The sequence below is a fragment of the Bos grunniens genome, chromosome 15 (genome assembly GCF_055505025.1).
Source record: "Bos grunniens cultivar Pamir isolate PY7600 chromosome 15, Bosgru_T2T1.0, whole genome shotgun sequence".
In the NCBI taxonomy this organism is placed as follows: domain Eukaryota; kingdom Metazoa; phylum Chordata; class Mammalia; order Artiodactyla; family Bovidae; genus Bos; species Bos grunniens.
This window is the reverse complement of record NC_141179.1, coordinates 36,868,969-36,887,913: the sequence shown is the minus strand read 5'-3', so window position 1 is coordinate 36,887,913 and position 18,945 is coordinate 36,868,969. Positions and strand designations below refer to the sequence as shown.

The 18,945-nt window shown below is 38.0% G+C and overlaps 1 protein-coding gene across 50 annotated transcripts in view; it reads right to left on the bottom strand.

Moving 5' to 3' along the window:
* SOX6 (SRY-box transcription factor 6) overlaps window positions 1-18,945 on the bottom strand; it is a 719,879-nt gene that overhangs the window by 228,695 nt on the left and 472,239 nt on the right. The gene's annotated exons all lie outside the window — the stretch shown is intronic.

Below are 18,945 nucleotides of genomic sequence, written 5' to 3'. Positions count from 1 at the left end.
CACTGTATGTGAGCACACAGGTTTCATTATGAAGAAATGATCTATGCTTTGAAAGCTTTTCAGAAAGATGCCACCAGCTGTCAAAAGAGATAAAGATTGCCAGTTTTTGTTTGTGTGGAAGAGGAGACTTCCAATCTCCTTATGAAATTCCCCTCATTCCTGCTAAGAAAGCGCCAGGACAGTCTGAGAAACTGAACATATTTTAATTAGGAAAGGACCTATTTTTTGAGTGGGCCCATGGGAAAAGGGAGCCTTCAAAGGATGTTGGCTAGCCTTTACTAATATATGATTCTCACAAGGTAAGACCTGATATCAGTTGAGAAGCTACAATATTTAGGATTACTTTGGTATTAGTGCCAATTCATGTCCTTAAAAATAAATAAGTAAACACATAACTAAATAAACTGTCAATGTTCCATAATCCTTAAAGATTTGTTGAGCTGAAAGGTGGCCTAAAATAAAAATTAAAAGAAAAATAAGATAGTGAAATGATACTAGAAAAAGTACGTCACTGATATGGAAACAAATTCTGCATCTCAAGGATTGTAACCAGTTGTTCTTTCTAGCTACTGAGAGTGGTTGTTTTAAATGAGTTTTTATTTCAGCAATAGGAATTTAAGCCTGGTGAAAGAAAGAACTTCTTGATCCAGAAATATTAAAATTCAAAATCAGGTTCCTAGAGGGGAATCATAAAATCTCTTCCAAAGTAAAACAAGCTCAACTAATATAGATGTTAATGATATATAGGAATGAGGAGATATAAAACAAGTATGAAATTTTACTTACTCATTTCATTAAACTTTAATTAAAGAATATTTCCTGAATCTCAGGTACTATATCAAGAACCAAGGATACAGATACCACAGCAAGAAAAAGCAGACAGAGATTCCTACTCTCACCCTCATCAAGCAATCACATATGTAAGTGTAGACTACAACTACATAAGAATTATAAACAGGACAGATACTTGCTGGGAGGTTTAACCAAGTTTGGGAGGACCAAGACTCAGGAAGGTATGCCTGAAAAAGTATCAGTAATAAGTTAACAGAAACATGAAGAATTAACTAGTCAGAGTTGGAGGGTGGTCAAGAAGCTTTTCAGTAGGAGAAAACAACATAGACAAAGGCCCTGTGAGGTGCCAGGTGGTGGTGGAGAGTGTCAGTGTGTGTTCCAGAAATCAAAACAAGGTAGTTAAACTTAGGCAAAAACAAACAAAAAAACAAAGGAGAGTAGAATACTAAATGAGGCTTCTGCCGCTGCTGCTGCTGCTGCTGCTGCTGCTGTTAAGTCGCTTGAGTTGTGTCCGACTCTGTGCGACCCCATAGACGGCAGCCCACCAGGCTCCACCGTCCCTGGGATTCTCCAGGCAAGAACACTGGAGTGGATTGCCATTTCCTTCTCCAAGGCATGAAAGTGAAAAGTGAAAGTGAAGTCGCTCAGTCGTGCCTGATTCTTAGCAACCCCATGGACTGCAGCCTACCAGGCTCCTCCATCCATAGGATTTTTCCAGGCAAGAGTATTGGAGTGGGGTGCCATTGCTTTCTCCAAAATGAGGCTAGAGAGGTAGGAAAAGGTCACACCATTCAGCTCCTTACAGACCGTGCTGGATGAACTTCATGTTTATTCCAAGAAAATTTTAAAATCACTAAAATATTTTAAACAAGAGATGATGTGGGCATTCTGGCTATAGTGTGGAGAATAGTTTGGAAGTTATTAGAACAGATAAATGGGATATATGCAAATTTTATCATAAATTTTTTGTATGTAACAACATTCTGAATTAACAACATTCTGATTTACCTGTAATTTTATAGTTATACCTACATCTTGATGAAGGTGAAAGAGGAGAGTGAAAAAGTTGGCTTAAAGCTCAACATTCAGAAAACGAAGATCATGGCATCTGGTCCCATCACTTCATGGCAAATAGATGGGAAACAGTGGCTGACTTTATTTTTCTGGGTTCCAAAATCACTGTAGATGGTGATTGCAGCCATGAAATTAAAAGATGCTTACTCCTTGGAAGGAAAGTTATGACCAACCTAGACAGCACATTGAAAAGCAGAGACATTACTTTGCCAACAAAGGTCCATCTAGTCAAGGCTATGATTTTTCTAGTGGTCATGTATGGATGTGAGAGTTGGACTATAAAGAAAGCTGAGTGCAGAAGAATTGATGCTTTTGAGCTGTGGTGTTGGAGAAGACTCTTGAGAGTCCCTTGGACTGCAAGGAGTTCCAACCAGTCAATCCTAAAGGAAACCAGTCCTGAATATTCATTGGAAGGACTGATGCTGAAGCTGAAATTCCGATACTTTGGCCACCTGATGCGAAGATCTGACTCATTTGAAAAGACCCTGATTCTGGGAAAGATTGAGGGCAGAAGGAGAAGGGGACAACCGAGGATGAGATGGTTGGACGGCATCACTGACTCAATGGACATGGGTTTGGGTGAACTCCAGGAGTTGGTGATGGACAGGGAGGCCTGGTGTGCTGCGGTTCATGGGGTCGCAAAGAGTCAGACACGACTGAATGACTGAACTGAACTGAACATATATGAGATGAGTTAAGAGAACACTTACTGGACAGTGGTAAAGTTACTGTGCCATAATTCTTTGTTACTAAAGAAGAGCGTTCACAGGAAGTTTGGGGCAAGGACCAATATAAGAGTTGGATCTGGCAGTTAGAGTCCCCGGTAAAGACTGGAACATTTTCTTCTCTCCTAGGTTAAACTACATCTTTTCAAAACCCTTTAATATATTTCTCTTTCTTCCCTGCATAGGAAACAGAAAAGCTGAAGATAACATATAAGTGGCTTCTTAACCTCTTCTGTTCAAGGTGAAGCTAACAGGTCCATAAATAAATAGATGCTTCCAAAACTAACAGACATGTATACCTGAATTAATAGAGAAACACCATTTAACTGAATCTTTTTACAAATCAGCATGCTACTCAAGTTGTTTAATTGTAAAAATTCAACGATATCTAAATAAGTCTTTCATTGACCTTAAAAAAGATACATGTTTAAGAAGAAAACAAGCCATGATCGGTATGTTTAAATCGAAAAGTTAGGTGCACATATAAGGCTATTGTTATTTTATCCCTAAATTTGAGAAGCACGTATATCTTTTGAATAGGTGTGAGTGGCATGACAAATGCAGTTTGAATGAAATATAGTAGTATAACAAATCTAAAATCACTCCCGAAATGGGAAATATACGTGTGGATATATATGTACACACACACACATTTTAGCCTATACGTTTAGACAATATAAGCTCTTATATAATGTAAACTGATTTCTAGTTTTGTGGCTCAGTAGTAAAAGAATCCACCTGCCAATGCAGGAGGAACAGGAGCTGCCAATTTGATCTCTAGGTCAGAAAGATCCCCTGGAGAAGGAAATGGCAACCCACTCCAGTATTCTCGCCTGGAGCATTCCATGGACAGAGGAGCCTGACAGGCTACAGTCCATGGGGTTGAAAAGAGTTGGACATGACTGAGTGGCAGGACACACGCACACACACACACACACACACACACAGGACTACACATACATATGCGTGTAGTCATTTTTCTGTTCTATACCCATTGTATTTGTTCATATGTAGTGGTTTAAACTCAAGTATTTAAAATCTGTGGTGCTGGATTTTTGTTTTAATTAACAGCAAATTTGTATGCAGCTATAATAAAAATAATATCAAGTCTAAATCACACTGACTAATCAACCTGCAAACACAAGTTACTTCACCTCAAAACTACTAGTTTAATTGAACGTGAAACTTTGCCATAGCAAAGAACTAACAACTGCCAGAGTTGTTTAAAAGTAGACAATTTAATAAGACGTACTGGGGCGACCTAACTACATATTAAGGAAGGCAGATGACCCTATAGAATGCTCTTAGAAGGTGGCCTAGCTCTATGTAGGAGATCTTGTCTTAAATTACATTTTGAGGTTTGATCAAATCAACTTAGAAAAAAAGTAGATCAGATCCTGAGGATCTGCCCAGGCCAGCAGAGGTCATCAGTAGCTGCCTATATCATCTGTTTCTCATCTCTAGGCTATCTCAAATGATTCGTAAAACCACTGCCAGAAAATACCTCTCCTTCATAAAAACAGAAGTAGTTTCATAAACTGAAAAAAGGAACCAGCAAAAAAAGCTTCCGTACACAGCTTCTTTACAAGTTAGGGCGCCTGCTTTTATCCACCATCACACACAGAGTGCGCCTGACACTCTCTGCTGTAAACTGTATTCTCCAACTGGAAAGACAATGCAATAGGGTTTTTTGTTGTGTGTGTGTTTTTCATGGGGTCGTCTCTATCCCCAAACCACATCTGTCTTGAGTTTCTCTCAGATTAGTCAGGTGGATCAGTGCTCCCCAGGGCCTGCTCCAGCTGAAGTATTTTAATTTGACTAAACACCTGATTTATTTTATCTCTCCGATGAGAAAGGCAGTTTGTCTTAATAGAGCCTGTCAACCCACAGCCCCATTCACAGCAATTTACAGGCAGCCAGGGACGCTGAAGAGAAGAGTGCCGTGATTCTGTATTTTATCCTCCTCCAGAAAGCACCTAAAAGCAGCTATTCACTGCTACTGCATGTGGCATTTCAGAACTGAATTAGCTTTTTATTCAAGTAACTACACTTGTTGTGAATAGCTTATCTGTAAAATTGCTACATTCACTACTGATTTTATTAACCTTTGGCTCTATCACAAAATGGTCTTCAGTTAGGAAAGACCTTTAAAATTGACACATTTTTTTCTTAGGGGCCTCTATTCCAGTGACTTCAGATTTACTGAGTTTGATCCATTGAATTCTTTACCAGTTGTACTTAAAATTTTGAGTCTCAATAGGAAGTCAATAGTGTGTAAATAAGGAAACACTTTTCAAAATGTAAATACAGCAGCAATTTCCCTCATCAAAAGTTTTCAAATACCATCTTTCACCATAACAGTTTCAAAATCAGCCCCCTATCCTTTTTTGGTCATAATCAGAAGAAGTTGGGAAAAAATTAACTGAAATAGACTATTTATTTTAAACTTTACAAAGTATAACTACCTGTCCCGAGGTACAAAGCCAATAGAGAAATTCAAAACAGATGAGAATTTAGGTAAAATAATAAGACAATTAGGACAAATCCTTTCTTGATATAGAATAAAAAATTAAAAATCAAGCTTGAAATTTTTTTTTTAAAACATCAGCTCCTAAAAGTTAGTATCACAATCTGCTAGTTAATTTTGCCCATGTGAAATATACATAATTACAATCAGTGGTGCTAGAAATAAGACTGGGCATTGGGAAGTCCCTAAAGATTCCACATCTGGATATGGGAGGCACCTTGCAGATAGCACTTTAATAAATGGATGTGCCTCACCTCTTTTACAACATTCCCCTATCTAGGACTTTTAAAATATAAAAATCTTAAACAGGTCACTCTCTTAATATCTGTCCTCTGAAAGCGGATCACTGCTGTATGGTGATGACTAAGTTTTTTCTAATGAGAAAACCCTGAAACAAGCACAACAGTGGAAAGAGAGACAGAGAAAATTAGGAATGTGAGGGGGGATTGGTAGAAAAAGAAATAGAGAAGGCGGAAGGGGAGAAACTAAGAGGGAAGTAGAGAGAGAGGGAAAGAGAACAAGCAAGAGCAGCTAAATTAAGTTTTGTGAATTTCTTTGCATGTTTTTTATTTCTTCATATTTACAAAATGAGAGGTAGTAGTGTTAAACACAATGTTTACCAAGTCAAATAAAACTAATATTAACAAATTAGTTTGGCATTATCTAGAAATGTGTCCTAGCAAATTTAAAATAAGACTTCTACCTAACCATTCTTCTTTATTGGATCACATACTACTTTAGTTAATAGGACTAAAGAACAAAATTACAAGAAGTCTGGGTATGAACAGTGTGTTTGGAATGATGGGGAGAGGTGGCAGTAACACTAGAGTGGAATTCTGATAGATATATACTTTTCCACATCAATCCTGGAAAGGATTAAAGAATTTAATCACAGAGCTCAGTCAACAATCCAGAAAGATTTTAAATTAAGTTGAAAAGAAATGCTCTTGAGAATCAATTCCCTGGTTAGTTCTAATTTTTTTTAATGGACATTGTTTGAGAAGAAAGACAAAATACAATGCTAGTCATAAAAGAAGGCTGCATTTGATCTTTTCTGCCCACAGGTAACCTGGTTAAACTGCGGCGTCTCAAACTGCAGCCTCCTCACACATCAGATGGGCTGTGATCTCTACTTCACAAGCTCAGTCCACCATTTAGCACTGGCCTTTTTCATACAGCGTTCTTTTAAATGTCACAAAATAGAACGGCAGAAAGTCAACAAAAATAAATAGGGTAAGCTGAAGAAAATAACAATCCGTCAGAAGGTCCCCTGATAAAAGTTACTTTGTGGTGACTGCCCGAGAAAGGAACCCCTGTCCCAGTATACTAGCAGCTAATTTGAGTTCTGAATCCAACAGCAGTTTTAAAAGCTTTCCACTCTAAAGGGCCCCAGTGCATCATAAAGATAAAGGATTTCAGTACAAAACCACCACAAAGACCTCTATTATCTTATCAGTCTTTGGTTACAACAGCTGAACCAATATGACTAAATTCTGAATGACTTTTTTCAAAAGAGTAAAATACTGGAATTTCTTTGTTTTCTCATCAGTCAGCTATTGTCATTGCTCCCATATGCTACTATCCACTACTTAGTAAATAAAAAGTTTCATAAATGCAGCGATTGTGCTCTTAGGAATCACTTAGGGACCACTACACAGGAAGTGTGGCTCATGGATCGAGGTACAGGCTGGGTTTTTTTCTTACCCAGTGTATGAGAATTTTCTTCTTAAAATGAAAACACTCACTTAAAATGTCATTAAAATTTTACTGTGTATGAGCAAGAGAAGGACACCCAGCAACTCCTAAATTAAGTTCAACTCTCCTGTCTATTCCAGGCACACTTACCTCTCCTTCAGTTTCCTCTCTCTCTAGCTGCAAAAGGAAGTCTATTCCTGGATCAACTGAGGTCTATTCATGTCGCAGATCCCAAAAGAGTAAGAACAATCCATGGAATTCTGCCATTTAGGCTCCTAACCTCACAGCTGGGTCTTTAGCCCATTGTGCTTTATTAGCTCATCCTTTCGGGGTCCGGAAATGAAGGTATCCTGAAATATCTCTCCTTCAGCATGATATGCTCTCATCACATTACTGTTCTCTGTGGGTAATAATTGGTCAATGGCTACATCTTCACAATTCACATATTAAAAGAGTAATTTCTGATCTTTCATAAATGCAAAATTCTTTGGTCCTTTGGGGGAAAAAGTAAAAAAAAAAAAAAATTAATATTGCCAACAACCATTATAGGATTGGCTCTTTCTCCAGAAGCTCCATCAGAATTAGAGGAAAGGAAAAGAAGGATTAAGAAAAATAAACCAAGGTATTTAACAAAGTATTGTCTTAAAAGATTTTATGTGATAGCTAATTTAATCATCATTCTAAGTGTTGCAGGGGCTTCCTTGGTGGTTCAGATGTAAAAGAATCTGCCTGCAAAGCAGATTTGATTCCCTGGGTCAGGAAGATCCCCTGGAGAAAAGAATGGCTACTCACTCCAGTATTCTTGCCTGGGAAAATTCCACGGGCAGAGGAGCCTAGTGGTCCATGGGGTCACAACTCTGAGTGACTTCTGAGTGACTAACATGTTGCATTACTTTTCATTTCACAGATGAAAAACTAACTATTAAAAGGAAAGAAACTTGACCAATTCATACCATTTGATCAGATTTGAATTCCGGTCTTCTGATTCTTAATCCAAGGAAGTCTGGAGCCTAAGGGAAAGCTAGCTATTATATCTTTCCTTGTCGCAAATTTAAAATATATTATAGGAAATTTCTAAAAGTTAGGAGCAATGCTCTAAGGGATCTAAAATTTTAATACCACATAAGGCTTCAAAAGTAAATGTTGTGGCCAGTTAGCTCAGTTGGTTAGAGTATGGTGCTAATAACACCAAGGTCGTGGGTTTGATGCCCTTATGGGCCAGAGTAACTTTTTGGGCTTCCCTGGTGGCTCTGACGGTAAATAATTTGCCTGCAATGAGGGAGACTAAGGTTCGATCCCTGGGTCAGGAAGATCCCTTGGAGGAGGGCATGGTAACCCACTCCAATATTCTTATCTGGAAAATCCCATGGACAGAGGAGCCTGGTGGGCTACAGTCCACGGGGTCACAAAGAGTCTAACACGACTAATCAACTAACACACATGGCTTAGAAATATACAATTTCTTAGAAAAGGTTTCTTTACAAAATGAGAAGCCTATCTTTTAGATAGGCTAGGCAATTAGAATACCAAAGAGTTGAGCAAATTGAACTTTGATACCTTACAGATTAAAAACAGATCTTGATATTAAGTGATATACCTGGAGTTACTTAGGAAATTAGCACCTAGCCTGGCAGTCAAGATCCTCTGTTGCGTTTATTCTCCAAACCTATTTTCCCTTAGTCTCCTCAATGAGCACATGACTTCCTGGTTCTGAACAAATACAAGATTATACAGACAGTGACATCCCCAAATATTCCAGATACAATGTTTATCACACCCATGAAAGGCTGAAAAATATACTCAAATATTTCGCACATCAAGGGCACTGTTGTCATGGAGTACAGTGTCTCTGCAGGCTGAAACAGTAAGCTGCTAGCCAAGAGGAAATCACCTGGAGAAAACTAGTGAAGTGTTCCTAGCAAGGTCTGAGGAACTTCTCAAATACAGCTACGTCATAGGACAGTGGATTGTACAAACACACCACATACCTTGCCCGTTTCTACATTGTATTTATGACTTCTTCAGCGTAAATTAGGGGACCCCTGCCCTAGCCTAATATGCCTTATTTTACAAAGATAATTGTTTAAACTTATATAGCAAGTGCTGTACTCAATACACCAGCAACTATGGAAAACTAAGCAGTGACCACACGACTGGAAAAACGTCAGTTTTCATTCCGATCCCAAAGAAGGACAAGGACAAAGAATGCTCAAACTGCCACACAATTGCACTCATTTCACATGCTAGCAAGGTAATGCTCAAAATCCTTCAAGTGAGGCTTCAACAGTACATGAACCAAGAGCTTCCAGATGTACAAGCTGGATTTAGAAAAGGCAGAGAAATAAGACATCAAATTGTCAACACCTGTTCAATCACACAGAAAGCAAGCTAATTCCAGAAAAACATCTACCTCGCTTCATTGACTACAGTAAAGCCTTTGACTGTGTGGATCACAACTAACTGTGGAAAATTCTTAAAGAGGTAGAAATACCAGACCACCTTACCTGCCTCCTGTGAAACCTGTATGCAGGTCAAGAAGCAACAGTTAGAACCATATATAGAACAACAGATTGGTTCCAAATTGGGAAAGGAATATATCAAGACTGTATACTGTCACCCTGCTTATTTAACTTTATGCAGAGTACATCATGTGAAACGCCAGGCTGGATGAAGCACAAGCTGGAATCAAGATTGCCGGGAGAAATATCAATAACCTCAATATGCAGATGACACCAACCTTATGGCAGAAAGTGAAGAGGAACTAAAGAGTCTCTTGATGAAGGTGAAAGAGGAGAGTGAAAAAGCTGGCTTAAAACTCAACATTAAAAAAATGCTAGTCCTATCACTTCATGGCAAATAGATGGAGAAACAATGGAAACAGTGACAGACTTTATTTTCCTGGGCTCCAAAATCACTGCAGATGGTGACTGTAGCCATGAAATTAAAAGATGTTCCTTGGAAGAAAAGCTATGACCAACCTAGACAGCACATGAAAAAGTAGAGACGTTACTCTGCCGACAAAAGTCCGTCTAGTCAAAGCTATGGTTTTTCCAGTAAGAGTTGGACCATAAGGAAGGCTGAACACTGAAGAATTGATCCTTTTGAACTGTGGTTGGAGAAGACTCTTGAGAGTCCCTTGGACTGCAAGGAGATCAAACCAGTCAATCCTAGAAGAAATCAATCCTGAATATTGATTAGAAGAACTGATGGCAAAGCTGAAGCTCCAATACTTTGGCCACCTGATGCAAAGAGCCAACTCATTGGAAAAGACCCTGATGCTGGGAAAGATTGAGGGCAAGAGAAGAAGGGGATGACAGAGGATGAGATGGTTGGATGGCATCACTGACTCAGTGGAAATGAGTTTGAGCAAGCTCCAGATTTTGAAGGACAGGGAAGCCTGGCATGTTGCAGTCCATGGGGTCGCAGTCAGACACAACTGAGCAACTGAACAAAAACAACAACATAGCAATTGCTTTATGCAATGAAGAGCCTGATACATCTTAACTCATTCATTCCTCATAACAATCCTGTGCAGCAGATCATACTGTTTTCTGCATTTCAAAGATGAAGAAACTAAGGCATAAAAGGTTAAGGAATTTGACCAAGTCTTAAGCTATTAAATCTTTATATCTGAGGTTCAAAATCAGGCAGTTTGGCCATAGTTTGTGTCCTCTTAATCATGATGATAAATGGAAAATGGGACTCCAAAAGGGTCCAACTTCTCAAAACTACTTCACTCATCAGACAGAGAGCTGAAATTCTCCTTATAATATTTTGTTTTAATGCAATGTTTTTCTGGGCTCCTTAGTAAAATGAAAACTCACCTAGGGAAGTATCTATGTTTTTTTTTTCTTTAAGATGGCTCAACCCACAGACACAAAGCCCTATTAACCTTTCAGTCTGAGTTACAAAATGTCTACCATTGTTTGTGGTCATCTTTCACTACTAATTGAGTCTCTCACTCTCATATCCACTCTCTTTCTCACCCTCTGATCTTATTTCCTCCAAATTCTAATCTCCTGGTGCTAATATCAGCCCCTCCCATCCCATGCCCCTCACCTGGATTTCTATGTGTCCCTCCACCAGACCTACTATGTGAACCTGGACACTCAAATCATGGAATTTTGAGGATGATGTGGTTGGTCCTCTGGCTTTTAGTGCCCTTTTTGCGTCCTCTGAGAATCCCCTGATTCCAGGTAAAATGAAATCCCCTAATTCTGACAAAATGAAATACATTCTTGACACAAATTACTTGATCAGCTATCTACATAGCCCAGTCCAGACCACCGGTTTTTTCTGTATTGTTCATAGGTATCAGAACATTCAAGTGGGCCTGGATGTTGCCAGAGCTAATAAGACTTGATGGGAAGATGTGCTTAAATTTTTAAATTAGGACACAACTGAGCTAAAGGAGATTGTCTATTTGGTTTTTTTACATAATAATAGATAGTTCACAGTTTCCCAAATTACAATACCGAGTATCTGATCAGATAACAGGCCAGTAATATTGATCCCACCCATCACAAACTCAGACTGTGAGTGTGTAGAGAGAAAACGGAAATGGAAATTTTTATTCTAAAATTGCTGTTTCTTTGTTCTGTCACTTTTGAATACAGCTGGATAAATAGCATGTTCTTTTCATTCTCAATTTTGACTTTAACAATGATTTCTGTGTATGATAGGTGCTAGCATCATCATATTATGAAAACATATTATGTTCTGAACAATTTTTTGAAAGTTATCTAATGTTTCCCATGAGAACAGACAATATTCAAGACATAAATATTAAGGAATGTCAAAGAAAGAAAGACAATTAAAACCTGGGTCCAGAAATGAGGCAAGGTCTCTCATCACAGGATGGTTTTGAACATGCTGAAGTAGAACATGAAGAAAACAATTTAAAAACATTTCTAAGCCTCTTAAAAATTAAACTAAAAGTCAATGTATGTTTGTTTGGCCTATAAACAAAATTAGCTTAGTCACAAAAGGATGTCCTATTCTCACACTGGGACATTCTCTTACAAATACATAAAAAGAGTGATTCAAAGCTTTAAAAGAGTTCAGTTCAGTCCCTCAGTGGCGTCCGACTCTTTGCAACCCCATGAACTACAGCAGGCCAGGCCTCCCTGTCCATCACCAACTCCCGGAGTTTACTCAGACTCATGTCCATTGAGTCGGTGATGCTATCCAGCCATCTCATCCACTGTCATCCCCTTCTCCTTCTGCCCCCAATCCCTCCCAGCATCACAGTCTTTTCCAATGAGTCAACTTCCCCCATGAGGTAGCCAAAGTATTGGAATTTCAGCTTCAGCATCAGGCCTTCCGATGAACACCCAGGACTGGTCTCTCTTAAGATGGACTGGTTGGATCTCCTTGCAGTCCAAGGGACTCTCAAGAGTCTTCTCTAACACCACAGTTTAAGAGCATCAATTCTTCAGCACTCAGCTTTCTTCACAGTCCAACTCTCACATCCATACATGACCACTGGAAAAACCATAGCCTTGACTAGATGGACCTTTGTTGGCAAAGTAATGTCTCTGCTTTTGAATATGCTATCTAGGTTGGTCATAACTTTCCTTCCAAGGAGTAAGCATCTTTTAATTTCATGGCTGCAATTAGGATCACCTTATTCAATAATTATAGGTTATAAATGGAATTTTAAAAGAAGTTTATAAAAACCATGTTTCTAACAGAACTCTTAATTGTTCAGTTTTACAATTGTCAAACGAATAAAAATAAAAATTTTCCATTTTTTTTTTAACATGAAGGCAAAAGCTAGATATGTGATCCTGAGGCAGAAGGGGGAAATTATATTAATATTTGAGCCTCATAAGAAATAGAATGCCACAATCAATATAGTTGTACTGAAAAATAACTTCAGGAGTGTTGGACACAACTTTTTGAAAAGGCAAACGTCTGAGAAGGCAACCAAAAGACAATTGCAATAGTTGCATTTAGGAATGATACTTTAAAAGGTCTTTTCTTATAAAAGATGATTATACTATTAGTGGTCCCAGGATAATTGCAGTGGCAGCAGGCTGGGCAAACACACAGATCTCAAATGACATCCTCCCGCCTGGACTCTCTTGGCTCCTCACCCAGGCTTAAAGGCTCTGCTGCAAATTAGATAAGGATCGTAGTGCCACTCATAATTCTGTAGAGAAAATTGGTGGGGAGGAAGGGCAAATGATAGACCACAATGGGTACTTCCTACTGTTAGCTCTTTAAGGGCAGGGTCTATGTCACATGCTTCTCTGTGACAAAGCACAGACAGTGCGTATCATTTATTTTGTGCTGAGTAAAGTTAAAATGAACCTAATAACCAACTCTAAATCAGTAGTTCCCAGAATAGTTGGAGATAGGCAGCCAGAGCAATTAACAAACGAGATGCAATTGCTCTGAACTTCAGCAGTATTTGATCCAAGTCTGAGTTGCTTTCAGTTTGGTAACCATTGTAACTAACTGAATTTAATGGTTCTCCCCACGGTTATGTAAGCAATAGAAATAGAATCCGATACAAAGTAAAGATAAATAATAAAATTTGAACAACTAAAGAAATCTAGATTCAGATTCAATAAACATTTTTAGAGCACATACGGTAGTCCAAATACTTTTTATGTACTAGGGCTAGTACTTAGCATTCTTATCTGTTTCAACAAACTTGAGAAAATGAGGCTGAAAAAGGTTATAAATATGCCCAAGATAACATATCTTATAATGAATAGAGCCATGATCGTAAGCTGGATGGTCTGATCTTCAAACCCAGACTCTTTCCAGTAAACCACAAATGTTTCTTAGAAAAAAAAACCCAACAACTATTAATAGTTAAAGACAATGACTCTATACAGAGTCTTCAAGAAGTCCTTCTGCATGATTTAAAAGTTAAATACCTTAATGGTAGAACAGTGGTATCTAAAGGTAAACTAATTTATATTTAGAACTATTACAGTTTAATATTATTTAAGTTCTTTTGGGGCTTCCCCAGCGGCTCAACAGTAAAGAATCTGCCCCACAATGCAGGAGACACAGAAGACTTGGGTTCAATCCCCAGATTGGGAAGATCCCCTGGAGGAGGGCATGGCAACCCACTCCAGTATTCTTACCTGAAAAATCCTCAGAACAGAGGAACCAGGCAGGCTACAGTTCATGGGGTCGTAAAGAGTCAGACACGACTGGAGCAACTAAGCACAACACAGCAAATTCTTTTGAATAGTAAGTGAAGTCTAACATCAAAGGGACTAAGTATATATAGATAGGTTTAAAAATGTTCTAGTCAGAAAATGTTGCACCTAGAAATTCAATTTGAGTTATATGAAAAAGATTTCAAGCAGTTCTATGAACAAAAACCACAATTTAGAAGGCAGAATCAGCTAAAAGGACTATATAAATTATATGGACTGAGCAATTCTACAGGAAATATTTCAAAGGAATTTATATCATTTACTAACATCACTTAGGTAATTTTCTAACATCACCTTCTTCCAATAAAATTGAATTATATGTCAAAATAATCAAATCAGAGAACAGGATCTAACTCTTAATTGCCCAAAGAATTGCCAAAGGAGTTATAGTTGATTGGCCAACTCATTTGCCTATCCTTATGCCACCAAAGCTCTTTTAGGAAGATGTATTTTAAAAGTATCCTTTAGATGACAAAATCCATTTTTGGCTCAATTTCAAAAGTTGGAAGAGTGACCCTGACTGTGTCACTGTAGATTGATCTACATCAGTGTTTCTCGGTATTTTAAAATCTATGCCCTTTACTCAGCTTTCTCATCGTACTTTTTGTATTTGAAGTTTTTCTTTTATACCTATGAGTTTAAGGCAAGTTGAAAAAATTTAAAATGCTTATTAACTTGATAAAGCAATGTATTCTTACCATCTTATTGATAAATCTATAATGTATCTTTTAATTTCTTTAAAAAATCTTGATAGGTTCCTTTCAATGTATTTAATAAACTGTAATTCTAGAAGTATTCAATTATCCTGCACCAATGACATATTTTATTTCATTATATTCCATGACAAAGTCAATTTACCTGATCACTTTTTGATAATAATAAACTTTAGATAAACTTTTCTAAGTTACTCAATATGTCATTTTTTAAAATTAATTATTGGCATTTCCCCAGCACCTAGAACAGTTCCAGACACATAGTTGGTCTTCAATAAATACTTATTAAAAGGAATTCTATTATGTGAATACATTCATATAATTCATCATCCCAATTAGCCCATTTCTTAAATGAAAGGAGGCATTGTTAATTAGTACATGAAGAACACAGGTGTAAATCAGGACAATTGCAGGTAAGCCAGAACATATATATACCCTAATCATAAATTATTCTTATTTAATGTCAGTTTTTGACTAGGTTGTTACATAAACAGAACTCTATAGTTAATAAGCAAACTTTATAAAAATTCCATAGTATGAATTTTATGATGTTGGTAAGCTTGAAATCTGCATGTCACAATTCTACAGAATAAATAGGCTCAATTCTGTGCTATTGAAAACACATAGAAACTTATAATAAACCCCCTTTCTAGAATAAAGCTAACAATGTAATCTTGTTTCACAAAGTTAGAACATTTGCTCCTTATTTGTCAAAGTATTTTGAAGAGAAATTTTTAATTTAAGATTCATAGAAATATATATTATACATGTTTCAATGCCAAAAGTAATTAGCCTCCAATTAAAATGAATAAATTTATATTAAAAAAAGATTCATAGAAATAATCCATTTTCCATGAAACGCAATTCCCAATTAAGATCATGCTAATTTTTCCCTATTTTAGAAGAGACAGCCTTATAATTTTACTTAATAATTAACTAAGCAATGCAAAAATACTCATTTAAAAATGAGAATATTAAAATATCTAAATCTCACAGCAATATACTACTACTTACAATATATTATTACAGAAATATAAAATTATAAAATTTTAATTTTGATGTTAAGTACAAGGGTGTCTTTCATATGTTGAAACTACAAACATATAAACCAATGAAAAACTTATATGTGCTTTTGAAGATTCTAAAGACTTGCATTATACAAATGAAGTAATGAAAATTATTGCAAAGGCCCATCTAGCAGGAAAATAAAAAAACAAAAATTTTCCCACTTTAAGTATAAATTTCAACCAAGATATTGGAAATGTTGGTAAGATACAATTCAACAAAGATCATAAAATCAATGGCCTTTTAATAAACTACACAAGAAGAGTTCTACAAGACAATATTAGAAAATCTACATGCGTACAATTATTCCAGAGAGTTTATAGTTAAGTTTCTAAGAAATTAACAGCAACATCATTTATCCAATTTCTTACTAATATTGCAAACAAAATAAACAATTCCAAAATTATATTAATTCCCAAATTAAAAGGAACAAACCTATACCTCCAGAACTAAGCTTTGAGTCCTAAATTATATTTTAAAACTTATACATAGGCAGTTCAAATCAGACAATACCACGGATAGCTTTTAAAAAGAGGGAAGGGAAAATGAAGGTTCTAAACGAAACACAACTCCTACTTTAATCCCATGAGAGTGAAAGTGGCTCAGTCTCTCCGACTGTTTGTGACCCCATTGACTATACAGTTCATGGAATTCTCCAGGATACTGGAGTGGATAGCCCTTCCCTTCTCTAGGGGATTTTCCCAACCCAGGGATCAAACCCAGCTCTCTCTCCCTCATTGCAAGGAGATTCTTTACCAGCTGAGCCACAAGGGAATCCCAAAATACTAGAGTGGGTATCCTATCCCTTCTCCAGTGGATCTTCCTGACCCAGGAATTGAACTATGGTTTTTTGCACTGCAAGTGGATTCTCTATGAACTGAGTTATCAGGGAAGCCCTTAACCCATAAATAACTATTTAATAAAATAGTTAATTACTAAAGACTAAGTGTGGATGTGAGAGTTGGACTGTGAAGAAAGCTGAGCACCGAAGAATTGATGCTTTTGAACTGTGGTGTTGGAGAAGACTCTTGCAAGTCCCTTGGACTGCAAGGAGATCCAACCAGTCCATTCTGAAGGAGATTAGCCCTGGGATTTCTTTGGAAGGAATGATGCTAAAGCTGAAACTCCAGTACTTTGGCCATCTCATGCAAAGAGTTGACTCATTGGAAAAGACTCTGATGCTGGGAGGGATTGGGGGCAGGAGGAGAAGGGGATGACAGAGGATGAGATGGATGGATGGCATCACTGACTCAATGAACATGAGTCTGAGTGAACTCCGGGGTTGGTGATGGACAGGGAGGCCTGGCGTGCTGCGATTCATGGGGTTGCAAAGAGTCAGACACGACTGAGCAACTGAACTGAACTGAACTGAAGTGATCAATGCAAAGAAATAAAGGGAAACAACAGAATGGGAAAGACTAGAGATCTCTTCAAGAAAATTAGAGATACCAAGAGAACATTTCATGCAAAGATGGGCTCGATAAAGTGAACTCCAATAAAGGACAGAAATGGTATGGACCTAACAGAAGCAGAAGATATTAAGAAGAGGTGGCAAGAATACACAGAAGAACTATACAAAAAAATCTTCAAGACCAAGGTAATCACTATGGTGTGATCACTCACCTAGAGCCAGACATCCTGGAATATGAAGTCAAGTGGGCCTTAGAAAGCATCACTATGAACAAAGCTAGTGGAGGTGATGGAATTCCAGTGGAGCTATTTCAAATCCTGAAAGATGATGCTGTGAAAGTGCTGCACTCAATATGCTAGCAAATATGGAAAACTCAGCAGTGGCCACAGGAGTGGAAAAGGTCAGTTTTCATTCCAAACCCAAAGAAAGGCAATGCCAAAGAATGCTCAAACTACCGCACAATTGCACTCATCTCACACGCTAGTAAAGTAATACTCAAAATTCTCCAAGCCAGGCTTCAGCAATACATGAACTGTGAACTTCCAGATGTTCAAATTGGTTTTAGAAAAGGCAGAGGAACAAGAGATCAAATTGCCAACATCCGCTGGATCATGGAAAAAGCAAAAGGTTCCAGAAAAACATCTATTTCTGCTTTATTGACTATGCCAAAGCCTTTGACGGGGTGGATCACAATAAACTGTGGAAAATTCTTCAAGAGATGGGAATACCGGACCACCTGACCTACCTCTTGAGAAACTTATATGCAGGTCAGGAAGCAACAGTTAGAACTGGACATGGAACAACAGACTGGTTCCAAATAGGAAAAGGAGAACATCAAGGCTGTTTATTGTCACCCTGCTTATTTAACTTCTATGCAGAGTACATCATGAGAAACGCTGGACTGGACGAAGCACAAGCTGGAATCAAGATTGCCGGGAGAAATATCAATAACCTCAGATATGCAGATGACACCACCCTTATGGCAGAAAGTGAAGAGGAACTCAAAAGCCTCTTGATGAAAGTGAAAGAGGAGATTGAAAAAGTTGGCTTAAAGCTCAACATTCAGAAAACGAAGATCATGGCATCTGGTCCCATCACTTCATGGGAAATAGACGGGGAAGCAGTGGAAACAGTGTCAGACTTTATTTTTTGGGCTCCAAAATCACTGCAGCCATGAAATGAAAAGACACTTACTCCTTGGAAGGAAAGTTATGACCAACCTAGATAGCGTATTCAAAAGCAGAGACATTACTCTGCTAACAAAGGTCTGTCTAGTCAAGGCTATGGTTTTTCCTGTGGTCATGTATGGATGTGAAAGTTGGACTGTGAAGAAAGCTGAGAGCAGAAGAATTGATGCTTCTGAACTGTGGTGTTGGAGAAGACTCTTGAGAGTCCCTTGGACTGCAAGGAGATCCAACCAGTCCATTCTGAAGGAGATCAGTCCTGAGTGTTCTTTGGAAGGACTGATGCTAAAGCTGAAACTCCAGTACTTTGGCCATCTCATGCGAAGAGTTGACTCATCGGAAAAGACTCTGATGCTGGGAGGGATTGAGGGTAGGAGGAGAAGGGGATGACAGAGGATGAGATGGCTGGATGACATCACCGACTCGACAGACGTGAGTTTGAGTGAACTCCGGGAGTTGGTGATGGATAGGGAGGCCTGGCATACTGCAATTCATGGGGTTGCAAAGAGTCGGACTCAACTGAGTGACTCAACTGAACTGAAGCTATAATTTAATCACTGAAGAATCTAAACCAAGTG